This window comes from Myotis lucifugus, unplaced genomic scaffold (genome assembly GCF_000147115.1).
Source record: "Myotis lucifugus unplaced genomic scaffold, Myoluc2.0 scaffold_552, whole genome shotgun sequence".
Taxonomy (NCBI): Eukaryota; Metazoa; Chordata; class Mammalia; order Chiroptera; family Vespertilionidae; genus Myotis; species Myotis lucifugus.
In genome coordinates, this window is record NW_005871600.1 from 46,720 (window position 1) to 63,404 (window position 16,685).

Consider the following 16,685-nt stretch of genomic DNA (forward strand, 5'->3'; position numbering starts at 1 on the left):
TCCTGCCCATGAGCAGATGCCCTGAAACCTGAGCAGAGCAGGTGTTGCCTGGGATACAGGGTTACACTTCCTCGTTCCAGAACGCTGGCCTGAAACGCAAGGCGGCGAGAAGAGGGCCTGCTCTGCTGACACTGGACACGGCTCTAGCTCAGGCTGTGGTCCACATGGGACCAACTGTCCTTAAAGGGCAAGTTTGCCAGGTGGCTGTGGGAGGGCCGGGTGCCTGCGGGAAGGCCAGGTGACTGCAGGAAGGCCAGGTGACTGCAGGAAGGCCAGGCGGCCACTGGAAGGTTAGGCAGCCATGGGAAGGTTAGGTGGTCGCGGGAAGGTTAGGCAGCCACGGGAAGGCCAGGCGGCTGGAGAAGGGCAAGGTGGCCACGGGAAGATTAGGTGGCCGCGGGAAGGTTAGGAGGCCGTGGGAAGGCCAGGCGGCCGCGGGAAGGTTAGGCGACCGCGGGGTGGCCACAGGAAGGTTAGGCGGCCGCGGGAAGGCCAGGTGGCTGGAGAAGGGCAAGGTGGCCACGGGAAGATTAGGTGGCCGTGGGAAGGTTAGGCAGCAGGCATGGGGAGGCCAGGCGGCTGTGGGAAGATGCCCCGGCGGGCACTCCTGGGAAGCTGTCTCCTCAGTAAGCCAGCGGCTCTCACCCCTGGTGCCGGCTGAAGGAAGACACTGCATCCAGTGAAACTGTGATGAACACACCGTGGACCCTGGACACTCTCCTCTGAGGGAGCGGTTTTCCTGGAGCGGCCTTGCCGTCAGCGCTGCTCATGGGAAGGTCTCTCGGATTCGGGCGCCACTTCTGACTGTGCGTCACCCCAAGAACCAACGGGCTCCTGGCTGCAGGGGCTCTTCATTTCCTTTCTGGCTGGAGTGTAGTTGGCACAGGATATGGTGTTAGTTTCGAGTGTAACACCCAAGGCGGCACTTGGCACCTCCCCGCGGGACCCCCGGGATCTGCATGGTGAGCGGGCGGCCTCTGCCCCCACCGCAGCCCACGCGAGTCTATCCTGGCTGCTGGGAGAGTGAGGGTGACATCACCCCTTCTACTCAGGGGTCCTGGTTCCCCGGCATCAGTCCGTGGACGGCCTTGAGGAGAGGCCCGCCATGCACACAGCGGATTCCTCTTCCTCTTCCTCCCTCTGAGCCAGGCAGGCGCTGGGGCCTCAGCAGGAGGGAGCACGGGCGGGAATGGAGCAGCCGGGGGGGAGGGGAGAGACACCCGTTTATCTCTGTACCCGGGTCAGAGGCAGGGCAGCTGCTCTCCCAGCGTCTCAGCCTCGGCGTGTCACCATCGCAAGACAGTTCCCCAGGGATCCCAGGCATGTGCCCCGGGAGACGATGGCCTGTCCCAGCCTCAGCCTCGCCTCAGGGCGGCGCCTCTGAGCCTCGCGGGAAGGGGCTGAGCCTTGCTTTCCATCTCCCCACCCCCCGCCCCCCCCGCCCCGCGCTCCTTGATCTCGAAGCCCCCCTCAGACAGACGCGCAGCTGCAAGAAGAGGCTGCCATCATTTCATCGCGAGGAGGCTAGAAAGGCTCCTGTAAGGACTGGTGCGCATCCTGGAACCCGGTCAGAACAGCCGGGTACCAGATGGCGGGAGCGCGCTTACTGTAAAGGGAGGCGGGTGGGCTCACTTACAAGAAGCAATTACACCAGCAGCCCGAGGACCCCAGATCCCATAAAAGGGCAGCTGGGCGGCCGCAGTACCAGTTACACACGTGTGGTCTCCACCCGACACGGAAAAACGGTCACGGTGTGTGGGTCACCTGACCTCGGCCCACCCCTCTCCCCTCCTTACATGCCAAGTCAAGGCCGGACTGCCCAGAAGCAAAGACCCACACCCCAAACACAGACTCGTCCACTTTCTCCATCACTTGGCCGCCTGGGGGACCTCCTACCAGGAGAATTAACCATCCAGGCCAGGGGGCGCTGCCAGCACCCATGGGAGGGCCCGGGGACCCAGTTCTTACCTCAGGTCCAGGGCCAGGAAATTGGAGAAAATGCCTTATAATCCATTTCTCCTTAAATCGGGAGCGAGCGCAGCGCCCTTACTATTTCTGTTCGGACACGGGCATAACCCTGTGTGCGTGTTGACACCGGTGGGGACTGGGCACCGCGTTGCAGGGCCGCACTCTGCACTCCCCCGGTCTGGGCTGCCAGGCTGCCTCCCCCACACGGAGCTTCCTGTGCCCACGCCCTGCACCCACGTCTCTGCCTGCATGTGCCCCTGCGTGTCCCCTAACGAGATCACATCGCTGTCTTATCCCACTTTGGCCAGACTGAACGGGCCTTCCCCCACGGGACCAGCCTGACAGTAATGGAGCTGGGGAGGGACCCGGGGCCACCCAGCGCAGCCCTGCTGCGGGGGACAGCTCACGTATGGGGCCTCTATAAACCAGACACACCCCAGGAGCTCACCTCCGTCACATCCTTCCTCTGGGTAAAGATGGCCAGCAGCACTTGGAAGGCAGGGAGAGGAAGGGAGAGGAACGTTTGTGCACAGGGGGGCATCTCCAGGCCCTGAGTGACGTGCCCGTCCTCCTGACCGTCCAAGGCGTGCCCGTGAACCTTCATCCCCGAGAAAGCTGCCAGAACCCAGCCTGCCAGGCTGGTGCCTACACCCCGAGAGCCCCCATACTCTGGTCCCCGGGGGCCTGGCACTCACCTGCACCTGGCAGGTCAGCCAGAAGGTGCCTTCCTGAGAAATGGCCCCTGGTCCCCAATTGTGCATTGGCTGCTGATGGCTAAATAAAATGCAGTGAACAGGTTTGCCGGCACCATCATAAAATTATACAGACCAGGTGGCGTCAACAGCAGAGAAGGCTGGCAGGCTGACGTCCTAACCACTAGGCCAAACCGGCCAGGGCTCGACACGTCTGTTGACTGGGGAAGGAAGGGACATCCCCGGATTCCTCTCAAAGCTGAGGGCTTAGGTGCCTGGGAATTCTACATCTGTGGCACACCTTCTACAATGCCCGCAATTTCTAATGCATCCATCTTTAAATAGATGAGGGATGAAAATAATCAATTGCTTCATAAATGAGAAAAACTTAAACCCGAAGAACCTGCCAACAATGAGACAACGGAGTTCAGAGCCTTGACTTAAGGTTGAGGGTTCTCCACCTGACCCCAGGGACACTTTAGCCAGGTTATTCTTTGTAGTGAGGGCCGTCCTGTGGGTTGTCAGCGATGCCAGGGACACCCCACTCCCTCCTGTGACAGCGAAGTGTCTCCAGACATTGCCAAAGGCCCCTGGGCACAGAATTGTCCTCGGTTGAGAACCCATTTTAGAATTACACGGAGGAGTCTCCTTGGGTGTTATTTTTCTCTACCTAAATGTATTTGCCAGTCTCCTCTTCAAATCAATCAACAAAAACAATAAGAATATAAGCATCTAAATTGGCTACTTTCTATGTTCTAGTCCCACTACTCACACATCTTCATGATCAACCACTTATGCATTACAGGCACAAGACCACTGGCATGCCATTTCAGATCAGAAAAATATCTCCCACCATCACCCTGCCCTCTTCATACAATCTCTCTCTCTCTCTCTCTCTCTCTCTCTCTCTCTCTCTCTCTCTCTCACACACACACACACACACACACACACACACACACACACACACAACTTCCTATCTCAGTGGTCGGCAAACTCATTAGACAACAGAGCCAAATATCAACAGTACAATGATTGAAATTTCTTTTGAGAGCCAAATTTTTTAAACTTAAACTATATAGGTAGGTGTATTGTTATTAACTTAATTAGGGTACTCCTAAGGCCTAGGAAGAGCCACACTCAAGGGGCCAAAGAGCTGCATGTGGCTCGAGAGCCGCAGTTTGCCGACCACTGTCCTATCTGAAAGGTGAGCAGTTTGCTGGCTCCCTGTCTCCCTGTAGTAAACTCCCAGGCCCCTGGATCTGGCGGCCCTGTGCCCACTTTCCTGTCATCCTCAGCGGGTTGGACCCATGCAGGGGGGTTCTGCTCAGTGTTTTCAGGCCGGTGCCATGTCCCTGTGACTGGCTGTCGCAGGAGCTGTGAGAGAGGCCGGGGTGGACTCGGTCAAGCCCACGTTTGCAGCCGCGGGGACCTCCCGGTTGCTGCATGGGTGGCGGTCCCCTTGAGGCATTTCCCAAAGCCAGGGTGGACGTGGCCTGAGACAGAGACAGACCTCCGGGTATTAGGCCACGGAGACTGCGGGCATGTTTGTCACAGCAGCAGAGTGGAGCTGGTGCTGCATGCGATGCACGGGTTCCACTGAGGGACAAGCTCCAAAGTTACACCGGACATTTTCTGGACACTTCGGATGGACAGCCAGTCCCAGGCGACAGCACCCGACAGAAGAAACAGACAAGGGTCCAGACTGTCGACATTGCATACTCAGGTTTGCTTAAATTATATGAATAATCAGTTACATAAACAAAACTACAATCACACCTAGTTTTATTCATCAAAGTCTGTGAACCTGGACATTGGAAATGTGCTCCTGTCCCTTTAAGGACGGGAGGGACACCAGGGCTTCTTGGAGCGGCTGCCCGTGGGGAAGGTGTTTCTGTGTCTATGGCTTTGGCCTCTGGCAGCTCCCATTCGGTAATGGCCGCTGGAAAATGACTTCCGATGCAGAGGGCGGGCACGGCCTTGGCTGACCGTTTACTCAGGGACCAGCGGGGCCAGGCTGCCCGCTGTCCTTTCGGGACGCTCGGCGTGGATTCCGGTCAATAGCCTGTTTTAGGAAACGCCGAAGCCAGATTTTAAAACGAGAGGAGATCTGCCGGCCCCTGGGCACGCACGGCGACCGGACGCCGGGGGTAAAGGCCGCGGTTCGAGGCCTCTCCGACGGGTCTGTCTCCAGCAAGGGCTCTCTCCACCCCCCTCTGCCCAGTGCCCACCTCCTCAGCCCCTGCACCCGTCCCGGCTTGGAAAGGACACACTTCCTGGACCGGGGTTGGCTGTATTTTTGTTTTGGGTTTTTGGTTTTGTTTTTAAGAAGAACTGTATTTTTTCCCTTCGGGTAGGGAAAAAGTCTCTCTTGAAATGTGATCCTCCTCCCAGATAAGTAATGGCAACCCCCTCGAATGGAAAGTGGGAGCGGACACGGGTTCTGAGTGCGGCGGGCAGCGCTTCTGATTGGAAACGGCTAAGAGGGAGTTTTCCTTGGAGGCCGCCCAGCGGACTTGGAACCAAACACAACAGAGATTTGCTTGTGAGCACTGAGGCCTCTGTTTTCCCTGTTAAAGGAGGAGCTGAGAGTGAGAGAACTAAGTAATAAAACTGCATGAGGGAAATGATCTGAGTGGGCATTTTATCTATGATGGGGGGATGCAGCAAGTCTCAAATAGGGAGAGCAGAAATGACCTTTGAGGCCATCTGGTCAACCCAGGAGGAGATGGAGCCTTGTCCCAGTGAAGAGCCTGGCTTCTTGTCTGTTCTTGCTATCACAGTGCCTCTGCTCAAGCTGAAGGATTCCGTGTTTCCACTTAAAAAAGAAACCAATCTAGCCTGGCCGGCGTGGCTCAGTGGTTGAGCATCAACCTGTGAACCAGGAGGTCATGGTTCATTTGATTCTCGGTCAGGGCACATGCCCAAGTTGCGGGCTCGATCCCCAGGCGGGGGTGTGCAGGAGGCAGCCAGTCAATGATTCTCCCTCATCATTGATATTTCTATCTCTCTCTCCCTCTCCCTTCCTCTCTCTGAAGTCAATAAAAAATATCTTTAAAAAAAGAAAAAATAAATCGATCTAGTTTAGCTGAATTCTTCTGGAGTTTTGGGAGGCATTTGCTCACCTGCCACAGAACGGGCCTTTGGTTTGCCAATGGCTTTGAAAGCCACACTTCTGTAGTCAGGACCTCCTGGGTTCTGTGCTCCTTTAGCCAATCAGTTACCAAAAATGGATACTGTCAGTTTTTTTGAAGGTCTCTTCATTTCCTTGATTAAAAATAGTACATCTGTAGTGTTAGCATTATTAGTCTTAAAATATCATAAAGCAGATAAAACAAATAATGTTACTGGCCTATGATTGGACAAGTTAATTATTGCTTCCTCCTTCATCTCTTGTCCTCTCACTCCCATTCTCATTTCCTTTTCATTCCTGCCTTTGTAACGCACATTTTTATTTACATGTAACATACATACTAATGAGTGTATCCATAATAATGTGTCTTGATGAGTGTTCCAAACAAGCCCTCTCATGTATCCAGCAAGCAACCAGCTCAAGAGAAGAACATGGCAGGCACCCCGAAAGCCCACCTGGGCAGCCTCATCCTGACTTCTGACATCATAGATCCACTTGGCCTGCTTTTTGTTTGATAGACATGGAATCTTCTAGAACTTCTGTTTCTGGCTTTTTTCACTCAGGCTGCGTCAGTGAGATTCATCTGTTGCTGTATATTTTTCTTTTCATTTAAAAATCTACACCCTCCCCCACAGTCTGGGGTACATTTATATTCCTCTTACTTCATCTTTCTAGCAGGTATTCGGCCTCCTCTAACTTGTGTGTTAGATTTCATTGCCATCTTCTGATGTCTTGCCTTTGTCAAGTCAGGAGCGTCCCTCTGACCTGAGCAGTAGAACAGCGTGCACCCCTGGGATGTGCGGGCTGATGCCTCCCCTCCAGGCTCCCCAAGCGGACACAGCTACTGGACCACACAGGCAGGTGAAGGACGCTTTGTTCAAGGGTCCACCCTGGGGTGCTTACGTGAGAGATGCCGTAGGCAATTTTATTTCTCCTTGCCTAGGCCACAGGACCTCGACAGTGGGCCAAACATTATTCTAGATGTTTCTGGGAAATTATTTTTTTGACAAGACTAACATTTAAATTAGTAGACATTGCATAAAGCCGATTGCCCTCATAATGTGGGAGGGCTTCACCCAACCAGTTGAAGGCCTCAGTAGAACAGTGACTGACTACCCCAAGCAAGAAGGAATTCTGCTAATTCACATTGTTTGGACTGAAACTACATCGCACCCTTGGGTCTCCAATCTGCTGGCCTACCCTGAAGATTTTGAACTTGCTAGTCCCCGCACAATGATGTGAGCCAATTCCTTAAAATTAATCTCTCTGTACCAATAGATAGATACATCTACATGTAGACACATAGATAGACACCAATCCTCTTGTTCTGCTTCTCTAGAGGTCCCTGACCAACACAGCTCCTCTCCCCACTCCCAAACCATGGAAGACCTTGCTAATTCCCCGGGACAGGACGTTCCTGCCGCGGAGTCCTCGGGCTCTTCCGCGGGGTGGCCGCCAGGTGACCACGTCAGCAGTGAGCTAGTGTACAATGTCTTGCTGGCTTTCCCCAGAGCACTGCTTCTCATTTGGGGGTGAGTTTGCTCCTGGGAGACATTGGACGATGTTTGGAGACATTTTTGTGGTCACAAATGGCAGGGGGAGGGGTCTGCAATGCACAGGGCAGTCCTTCTAACAAGTGTCCATTATACAGGACTGAGATCGCGGCACTGGAGACACAGCCAGGGTCCAGGAAGTTCGGGGTCACCCAGACTCAGCTACTAAAAGGCAGGTGTCTCAGACAGGAATTGCTCAGTCCTTACACGGCGATATTATATGGACTGGAGAGAGTTCATCCGTAATAAGCAACCTGGAAAGTTATTCTAAAGTTCTCAAGTGCACCCCTTTTTGTTATATTTTTTTGTGATGTGAGAGCAATTATTTTTAGCCTTGTCTTCTCTTCATTGCATTCATAACAGAATTTCCTCTTCCTTCCACAGACGGGAAAGTAGGCACCTTCTTCCTAACACAGTCATGGTGTCGGCGATCTCTCGGCTGAGGGGACACGCTCCAGGTCCCGGAAAAGAGACGGTGGGAGGAAATGAATAAACGGCAGCTTCCTACACTTGGCCATCAACAACAGCAAAGCACACGAGAAGAGCCGGGTGCAGGAGTCAGCATGGGCTTGCTCATTCCTGGCACCCAGGCGCTTCTCCCACTCAGAGCTCACGGCGGGTTTGGGCAGCAGCCCAGGAGGTTTCTCCAAAGACACTGAGCCCCTCGCCCTTGGTGCAGGGGCCAGGCTGTGCGCGTGTTAGGAGCAGGCTCTCCGTCTCTCCAAGACATAGGCTCACGAGGACTGTGCGGAGGAGCTGTTGTCTGCTATGGTCTCCAAGGCACCGTGTAATCGTAACCCAATACTAACAGGATAGTAGGTCATGTACTGGGTATTTTGCTGTATTTTTTATCCTTATACTAATTCCCAACAACCAGGGTAGAAGAGAGTGGGTGGATGTTTTTATGGTGAACAAAGTTCACCAGAAAACTATGGGGATATTCTCTGGAGACTCTAGAGACAGAGAGGAAGTGAATAAAATCAAGTCAGCTTGGAAACCCATTACTGTTTCTGCAGAATATCAGGAAATCGGCACCGGGATATCCATGCCCCTGGGTTCTTATTGCTACTTTGTGTTGGAGCAGTTATTGAATCACATCATCAATGAGAGGAGAGTGGCCTATTTTTCCATTTTGCGTTTTCTGACCTGTCGGTGATGGGCTGCATGAATAAATACGTAAGCAAATGATTTTGATCTCTTCCTGTTACATGGGAGTCATCAACTGTCCTCCATAGATTTTATTTCTAAAAGCCACTCATAAGAAAGGAAGGTCAACAGATGAAAAGGGTACAGCTTGTCGGCTTGGATTTCAAGATGTTGGTGGCAATAGTCCAGGCGCACGGAGGGCTTGACGGACAGTCCACCTGCATGTGGTATGACGCCGAGGCTCAGAACTCTTGGCTGTGAGGCACAATTGCATTGCCATGGTCTGTGGGAACAATGACCACCTCATCCTTTTCTCCCAGCCTCTGCCTAACAACATCCCTGAACTGTGCAGCTGACTGGTTTGTGCTCCCATAAAAATTATCATAGTTGCTGGAGAAACAAAACACAGCGAGGAAGGTCAGAGAAGGCTGAAGAGACAGAGCGATGTGTCCGAACCTTAGGTTACCCAGGGGCTCTGGCACCCGTGGGCTGAGAAGCAGGTAATCCAGGGAGAAGCGCACAGGCAGGTGTGCAGGTGTGTGGCCAGCTGTGTCGTGAGGCCTGCAGTGTGTCACGCAATAGCACAGCGTGGGCGTGACCTAAACCATTCCCTAGACCAGTGGTCGGCAAACTGCGGCTTGGCAAACTGCGGCTCGCGAGCCACATGCAGCTCTTTGGCCCCTTGAGTGTGGCTCTTCCACAAAATACCAGCTCTTCCACAAAATACTGGCTCTTCCACAAAATACTGACTTCTGTGCATGGGCCACGAAGTTTCAATCGCACTGTACATGCACGCCCGCACGTGGTATTTTGTGGAAGAGCCACACTCAAGGGGCCAAAGAGCCGCATGTGGCTCACGAGCCGCGGTTTGCCGACCACGGCCCTAGACCTAGACCCATCCTCCTTTGAGGTGGGTCTAATGAAACTTGTTTTGGCAGCTTGGCCTCGGTGGGCCAGTTCCTGCTGCATCACCATCTCCGAGACATCGACATGAAAGCCGGGAGGAAGCTTCCCAGACTGGCCAACACCGTTCGCCCACACTGACCAATGTCCTCATGGCAGCCCGTTGGCACCAATGCCATCTGCAGTATTGAGTCTTCCACCCTTCAGACCACGAGAGAACAGACTTGACATCTGCCTGATTCTTTTCAATCGAACTGAAATACATCAAATACACGGATGCTGTGGCCAGAGCTGACTCGGACTGTGGAGGACGTGGGCTCTGGGCTCAGGCGCTGCCCCTGCCACCCAGCAGCACCGTGTCCTGCTCCCTCACCTCACGCTCAGCCTCGTCCTCATCTGGAACAGGGGCTTCTGGGTAATATCTATGGAGGAGCTGCAATGGGCCAGGGTCCATTCCACCACGTGTGATGTCATTTAGTGGCCGTAGGAACAACCCTGCCCCGTAGGCACCATCATCACACCACGTTACAGGTAAGGATGCCAAGGCCCAGCGCCCAGCGGGGAAAGAGCAGAGCAGCCGCTGGTACCCAAACCCTGTGGGCTCGATGCCCTATCCTCCTTCCCCTCTGAGTTCCGAACCCCTGCACTTCATACCGGGGCAGTGTCCTGACTCACGTCACACCCACGTGGACATATTGCTCCCAGGAGGAACCCAGTCCACACACACGGCTCACAGCAAAGGGGTCCACACGCCCCTGGGTCACCCGCCCAACAGACACGGACCGAAAACCAGCAGCTGTTCCAGGTGGGTGTGCCACACGATCAAGGGCCCTGCCCCCTGGAGCTTGCAGTGGAGAAAGGAAACAGACTACAGCCAGATCGATATATTGTCAATAACCCATCCCTAGTGCCACGAAGAAAACCAGAGCAGCGGATGGAGGGACGCGTTGGGTGGGGGAGGGTGGAGGTGGAGGGTGCTGGGATGGGTGACTCAGAGGGAGGCCAAGGGTCTTTGAGGAGGTGACCTTGAGACCAGCCCTACCACAGGTCAGGAAGGCCATGGGGAGCTCTGAGGAGCATTATTGCTTTTAGAACAAAATTAATTATGTGCTAATTTCTTAGCTAAACCGAAAGAGTTCTTGTCACCAGCGCCAGCCAAAGGCCCAATGTCTTTCTTCCGTGTTCTCGACACTGTGACAATGAAAGAATGAATTGAAGATGCAAGTAGCAAAGGAAGGGGCTGCTCTGAGGCCGGAGCGCCTGGTTCGCACACAGGCCAAAGGCACCATGAATGGCCAGAGAGCGTGTCTGCCTCCCTGGCTGTGGGTGATTCACAGTCTCCCAAAGACAAAACCAGCGCTGGCCACAGTTCGGCTGGTTTCACTTAATTCTCTGACCCCGACTCCTCGTGTGGCTAAAAGCATCGCATCATCACAGCAAATGCTGCCTCTCTCGGCTCCATTAAAGGGAGCCCGGGCCATTTCCAACACCATCTCCCCACCCAGCCTCGATTTCACCACGCTCTCCACCGAAGATTAGCGCTAATGCCTTTCTAAGAGGTTTGTCACAAAAGGGGGCTTAATTGGGCTCATTTTCTCCATCTGCACGTTTGTTCTAAAGCTTTACTTTCAGAAAGCGTGCTGGCCATGAGTGATTCATGGGCCACGGGCAGGGGTAGGAATTGGAGAACCAAGTCGCTCAGCAACTTAGCTTCCTGGGGATATAGAACCCCGTCGCTCAGTGGAGTGGATAGGACAGTGTCCCCCAAAACACATGCCCACATGCTAACAGCCATGCCCGCCAACGTGACCTTGTGTGGAAGCAGGGAGTTGTCAGATGTGATTAAAGATCTCAAGAGATCATCTTAGACTAGAGAGGCCTGAATCCAGTGACAGGTGTCCTTCAACAGAAGGGATGGGAGAGACGGGGACACGGAGGAGGCCACGTGAGGCAGGGGCAGAGATGGAGGCTTTGGGCCTCAGGCCACGGAGCCCACGGCCAGCAGCCACCGGAAGCCACGACTGAGACACGGAGTGACTCTCCCTCGGAGCCTTCAGGAGAACTCCCCCCACCCCCCCACCTCCGCCCCCAGCGACTCTGGTTCAGACTTCTGGCCGCCAACATGGTAAGGGAACACATTTCTGTTGTTTTAAGCCAACAAGTTTGTGGTATTTTTTTAGGCAGCATTGGTTTGAGTCCTTGACATTGAATAGAGGACTAATTGTGCAGAGTTATTTAACTCCTAGGACAATGGAGGGTGTGACCCAGTGTTCAGATTAGAATATATGTGTGTTTTAAAAATATATACTTTTACTGATTTCAGAGAGGAAGGGAGAGGGGGAGAGAGAGAGAAACATCAATGATGAGAGGGAATCGTCGATCGGCTGCCTCCTGCACGCCCCCAACTGGGGATCATCGAGCCGCAACCTGGGCATGTGCCTTGACAGGGAACTGAACAGTGACCTCCTGGTTCATAGGTTGATGCTCAACCACTGAGCCACGCCGGCCGGGCCAGGGCAGAATATGTTTTGTGCCGATTTTACTGGGAGAGAAAATGGCTGTGGTGGCTACTGTTGTGGGAGGTAGCCCACCTCTCCCACTCGGCCCCGCTGGGGACTGACCCTCCACAGTCACACAAGTGGGTCGACCCAAACAGAGTCCATCAGAAGCCCACCCTGCAGCCACACTGATTGGTCGAAGCGCTGGTTGGCTCCCTGGAGCTCTTCCTGGCCATCTGAGCGGGAGTGGGAGGGAGCGCTCTACTCCAGCCACTCACTGAGGCTCGAGTGTGAACGCCGAGCCCCATCACAGCCCTGCAGGCAGACCCGCAGCAGGAAGCCACGGTCCGCACCGAGCACCTCCTCTGCGGGCACGGCTGACATTGGGAGGTGCAGTGCCTCGTGGTGTGGCCACATCCTGTGCACTGCAGGCCAGCGGTGCCCCTGGGCCTGCTACTAAAGAGCCAGTAAATGCCCCCAATCATGTGACAAACCAGAACACCCCGGGCATTTCCCAATGTCCCCTCCAAGGGGGTACCCCGGCTGAAAGCAGGGGCAGGGGAGCTCAGAGGCAGCACCTCCGACTCAGCAGCCGGACCCATCCCTGGTCACGGTAGAAGTGGACTTGCCACCCGAGACTCGGGCATCTGGACGGCATCGCCAGGAGCCAGGCTGCCCCTGTCACCACGTCGGTATCTTCCTTTGCAAAAGTAAGAGCGGCCTGCTCACTCCTGGCTCATCACTGCCCTCGGGTGTGGCTGCTTCAGGTCACCTCCCCTGTGAAGGTCAACAGCTGCCCCTGACCATCACCTCTGGGTGACCTGGAAGGTTTCTCTCTTCATCCCTTTTGCCTTGACAGCTCAGCTTACAGAGAGCGGCCTGACTTCAAGTCCCCCAGGGACAGCTAATGACCCGGAGGGGGTGACCCTGGAGAGGCCTGCGCTGAGGCTGGAGTCGCAGCCAGAGCCTGATTGCAGAGGGCTCACAGGCCAGGACTTCCCGTGGTGGGATGTCCCCCCTGCAGCCATGAGGGTCCAAGGTCATTGGGAGTGACAGGGCCACGTTCGTGGGGCCACAAGGAAACAGAACTGGCGTCAGTAAAGGCCTGTCGGGGAGTGGGCGGTGGTAGGGACCTCTGAGAACGGACCAAGGGTAGGACGGAGGCAGCAGCAGCAGAAGCTCCGGAAACGGGCTTGAGGGCCAGTGCGCAGCTGGTGCTGGAAGCGGGACTCGGTGGATGGAGAGGAGAAACGGGGAGGAGTCACCTCGTTAAAGTAGATTTTCAAAATCGTGTAAATGGGAACGGGGCCCAGTTCTTTTGATGTTTTCCAGAAGTTTCCTCTCAACGTTCTGGGTGTGTTTAAAGAACATGATGATGAGATAATATCCCAGACAATGGAGGGATTAGGCAATTCAGGAATGTGAAGGCTCAACAATCAGATGCTTCAGGATGCCGGGGAGGAGAAGTCATTTGCACACTCCCCGCTTTCTCTAGGCAAAGTGCTTTGATTTGTTCTTTAATCCCCATAAGAGACCTGAAATCTCCAGGCAGCTCGAGGCTTCACACCCTGCCCTGTGCCTCCTGGGAGCTGGAACTGGGCGAAGCGGGGAAGGTGGGTGCTGACTCCCTGGGTGGGGTGACGGGCAGAGAGGCGGGATGGAGGGGGTGGCGGGAGGAAGACCAGCACGCTGGTGAGACAGCTGCCCGGAGACTGCTGTTTTAGGGTGCACACCCGGTAAGATCAGAGCGGGAAGGAGAGGGCCTGTGCAGGCCGGTGTCTGCTTCTGCCCTGAGCGGGCCGAGGGGACCCCACAGGGCGTACCTTCTGCCCAAAAGGGGGCCCAATGCCTCCAGAGCAGCCGTGGGCAAACTACGGCCCGCGGGCTGGATCCGGCCCATTTGAAATGAATAAAACTAAATTTAAAAAAAAGACCGTACCCTTTATGTAATGATGTTTACTTTGAATTTATATTAGTTCACACAAACACTCCATCCAAGCTTTTGTTCCGGCCCTCCGGTCCAGTTTAAGAACCCATTGTGGCCCTCGAGTCAAAAAGTTTGCCCACCCCTGCTCCAGAGTCTCAGGCGGAAGACGCTGGAAAGAACAAATCCCAGTGTTTTCCAAGTTCCCAACTTTTCTGTGTGCCACACCCATCAAGGGCCCGGATCTGGGTTTCAAGGCGGATGGTCCCCGAGTTGGGGGACTGTGGGCGTGGGAGAGAGACAGTCCCAGAGAGATGCTTGGCTGTGGAAAGGCACAGATGCGTGGAGATTCAGTTCCAGGAGCTGGAAGATGGAGATGCCTGAGGGGCGGGGCGGGGAGCCGTGGCAGAGGCCCTGGGCGAGACCCACCGCAGGGCGCCTGGTTTGCCTCCAGGATGAAATCCATTGCATAACTTTCAACACATACAAATACGGATATTTTGCATAGAGACCGAGATTGCAGGCTCCTTTGGAAAACTCTGCCGGTGTGGCAGGGCCAGGCCCTCCTTCCCACAAGTCAACAACGGCAGGCGCGGAGGAGAGAAGCGGGGACCCTCCCCCCGGCCACCCAGCTCCCTGCCTCCTCCCTGGGGCCACAGAGCGGCCCCACCTGCACTGCAGGCCTGGTCTGGCTGCACTTGGCCCTGGGACCCACGGTTACAGGGAAGTTGACGAGCTGCTGACAGAGCTGAGAGCCGGTGGGGGTTGGAGGGGGGTGGGGGAAGGGCCCGGGCGGCCTCCGTGTCCACAGGGGGGTGGGGGCGGGGGGGGGGCATGTTCCCAGGGAGGAGACCATTCTTCCCTCCACACAACCAGCGCCCACGTGGAATTTCGCGTGGATGTGGATGAGGCCCTCTGAGCATGGTAGCTTCGGAAGCTTCTGGAAATAGTCTCCTCGGAATGAGGACTTCCAGTTCATACAGGGAGCCTGGGGTGCAGGCGAGGGAGCCTTGAGGCAGAGTCCTGGGGTGGGTGCAGCCCCAGGGTACCAGGCCGGGGAGGAGAGATGCAGGCGGTGCAGCTTCTGAAAGGCCTCCTCATAGGGGAAAGGTTTGCTCCCCACAATAAAACATGCCACTAACAGCAGGAACTAAATGAAACATCATGTCCAGTTCTGAAAGGTGAGTGGTGCAGCAGGCAACTCAACGACTCATCTCAGAGGCGTCGTCTGCTTACGTTTCCCAAGGAACAGAGAAAGGTAACCAGTCCCCACCTGCAGTTCCCGAGTCAGACCTGGGGGGCGGGGGTGCGCACGTCTTACACAGGCGTCTTGTCCTCAGGAGCATCAGGGTTGCGGGCAGAGCAGGCCGAGTGCAGAAGGCAGAGTGTGAACAGCGGGAGGAACAGACGGGAAGATGAGAATGCTGATCGCCGACATTTACCCACCATGTGACACACCGGGCGGAGCTTTGTTTCTTAAATCAGCTGTTTTAGAGGAAAAAACGTCTCCTCTACCCTCTTAGGATCAGTACAGGGACGTGTAAATTAAACTAACAAAAGGCATTCGACAGGAGAAAGAGTACGTGAGTTGTGTTGATCTGTATGCATATTGGAGTTCACGGGAATGAAGTAAGAGCCACAGAAGCGGGTAGACTACGGGGCTGATACACCCTTTCAACAGAGGAACGCGGGCTTGGCCTTTAAGAGATGACAGATGGCGGGGAAGTGACTGGGCAACACGTAGGGAGCCAGTGGGAGGTAAGGGCTCGATCAGTGAGGTCTGCCTATGCAAACTCATCTTCGTGTTCACTCCGGCTCCGATGACAAGACTCCTTCTCTTTTCCCTCCTGAGGGGGTGCGGGCACCTCTCTCAGAGGAAAACCGTTGGCCGCCTTCAGGCAGGTAAAGGGAGGGCAGAGAACGCTCCCTAAACAGCTGATTTTCAATTGTCTTCAGCTCAAGGGAATCCTTAGGCCAGAGTCCAATTCTGGGGGTTGCATAGTCTGACCTTTCGCAACAAATACGTGTGATCCTGATACGACTATGAAATGGGCACCTCTGCTGCCTCTTTTTATAAGTGAAGAAGCCAAGGAGGGCGGAGCTGTGTGCTCGCAGGTGTGGACGGAAGGGGCCACGTGCTGACCTGAGGAGCCCAGGGGAGGCTGCATGGCGGGCTTGCAAACTCAGACCTGAAGTCACCACAGAGGATGGTCTGAAACGAAACTTTAACTAAAAGCAGTTGTGGTGAGTCGTTACATCCCAGGCCGGTATCTTCACTGACAAGGTCAGCCTTTACCTCATCTGAGCCTGTCTGGTCTTTTTGCATCTATAATAACATATCCTTAAAATGTCTGGGTAACTTGTAACTTCCCCTTTTCTGGACCCCTTGGGGCACAACCTACTGTGCTGGGCGCCAGGACAGATATCAGGCTAATTGTTCCTGCACCCACCTAAGTTTCATGGAATCCACCTACGTCCCTTCCTTTGATTGCAATGAATAAATTTAGATGTAACCCGCCATTCTCCGGAACCTTATCTCAATTCATTGAGGTTCTGTTTCCCAGCATATGTCGACAATTTGGCTCAAATAAACTCACAAAAATTCTTTACAGGTCTGAATGTTTTTTTGTGTGAACACAGGCATGCCTGCGTGAAAGCCGGGTGGAGGGCACACCAAGAGCTGCGGGTACCACCCAGCAACCTCCACACGGCAGCCTGGGGCATCTCTAACTGCACTGCCTCATTGGTTCATTTTCCAGAACTCGAGGGCCCCTCCTTTCTCTAACTGGTTCCTCTCTGTCGCAAGTTGAAAAACATTCAAGGAACATTTTAGTAAATCAATAAAGGAAGCAGGTACAGAGCAGCAAGAAA

General features: G+C 54.6%; 1 long non-coding RNA gene across 1 annotated transcript; it reads left to right on the forward strand.

Moving 5' to 3' along the window:
• The first annotated feature begins 4,565 nt into the window (after positions 1–4,565).
• On the forward strand, positions 4,566–8,170 carry LOC111823554. Its single transcript, XR_002826597.1, has 3 exons — positions 4,566–5,202; positions 6,541–6,651; positions 7,728–8,170. It is a non-coding gene; the product is annotated as an uncharacterized LOC111823554 (long non-coding RNA).
• The last annotated feature ends 8,515 nt before the right edge of the window (positions 8,171–16,685 follow it).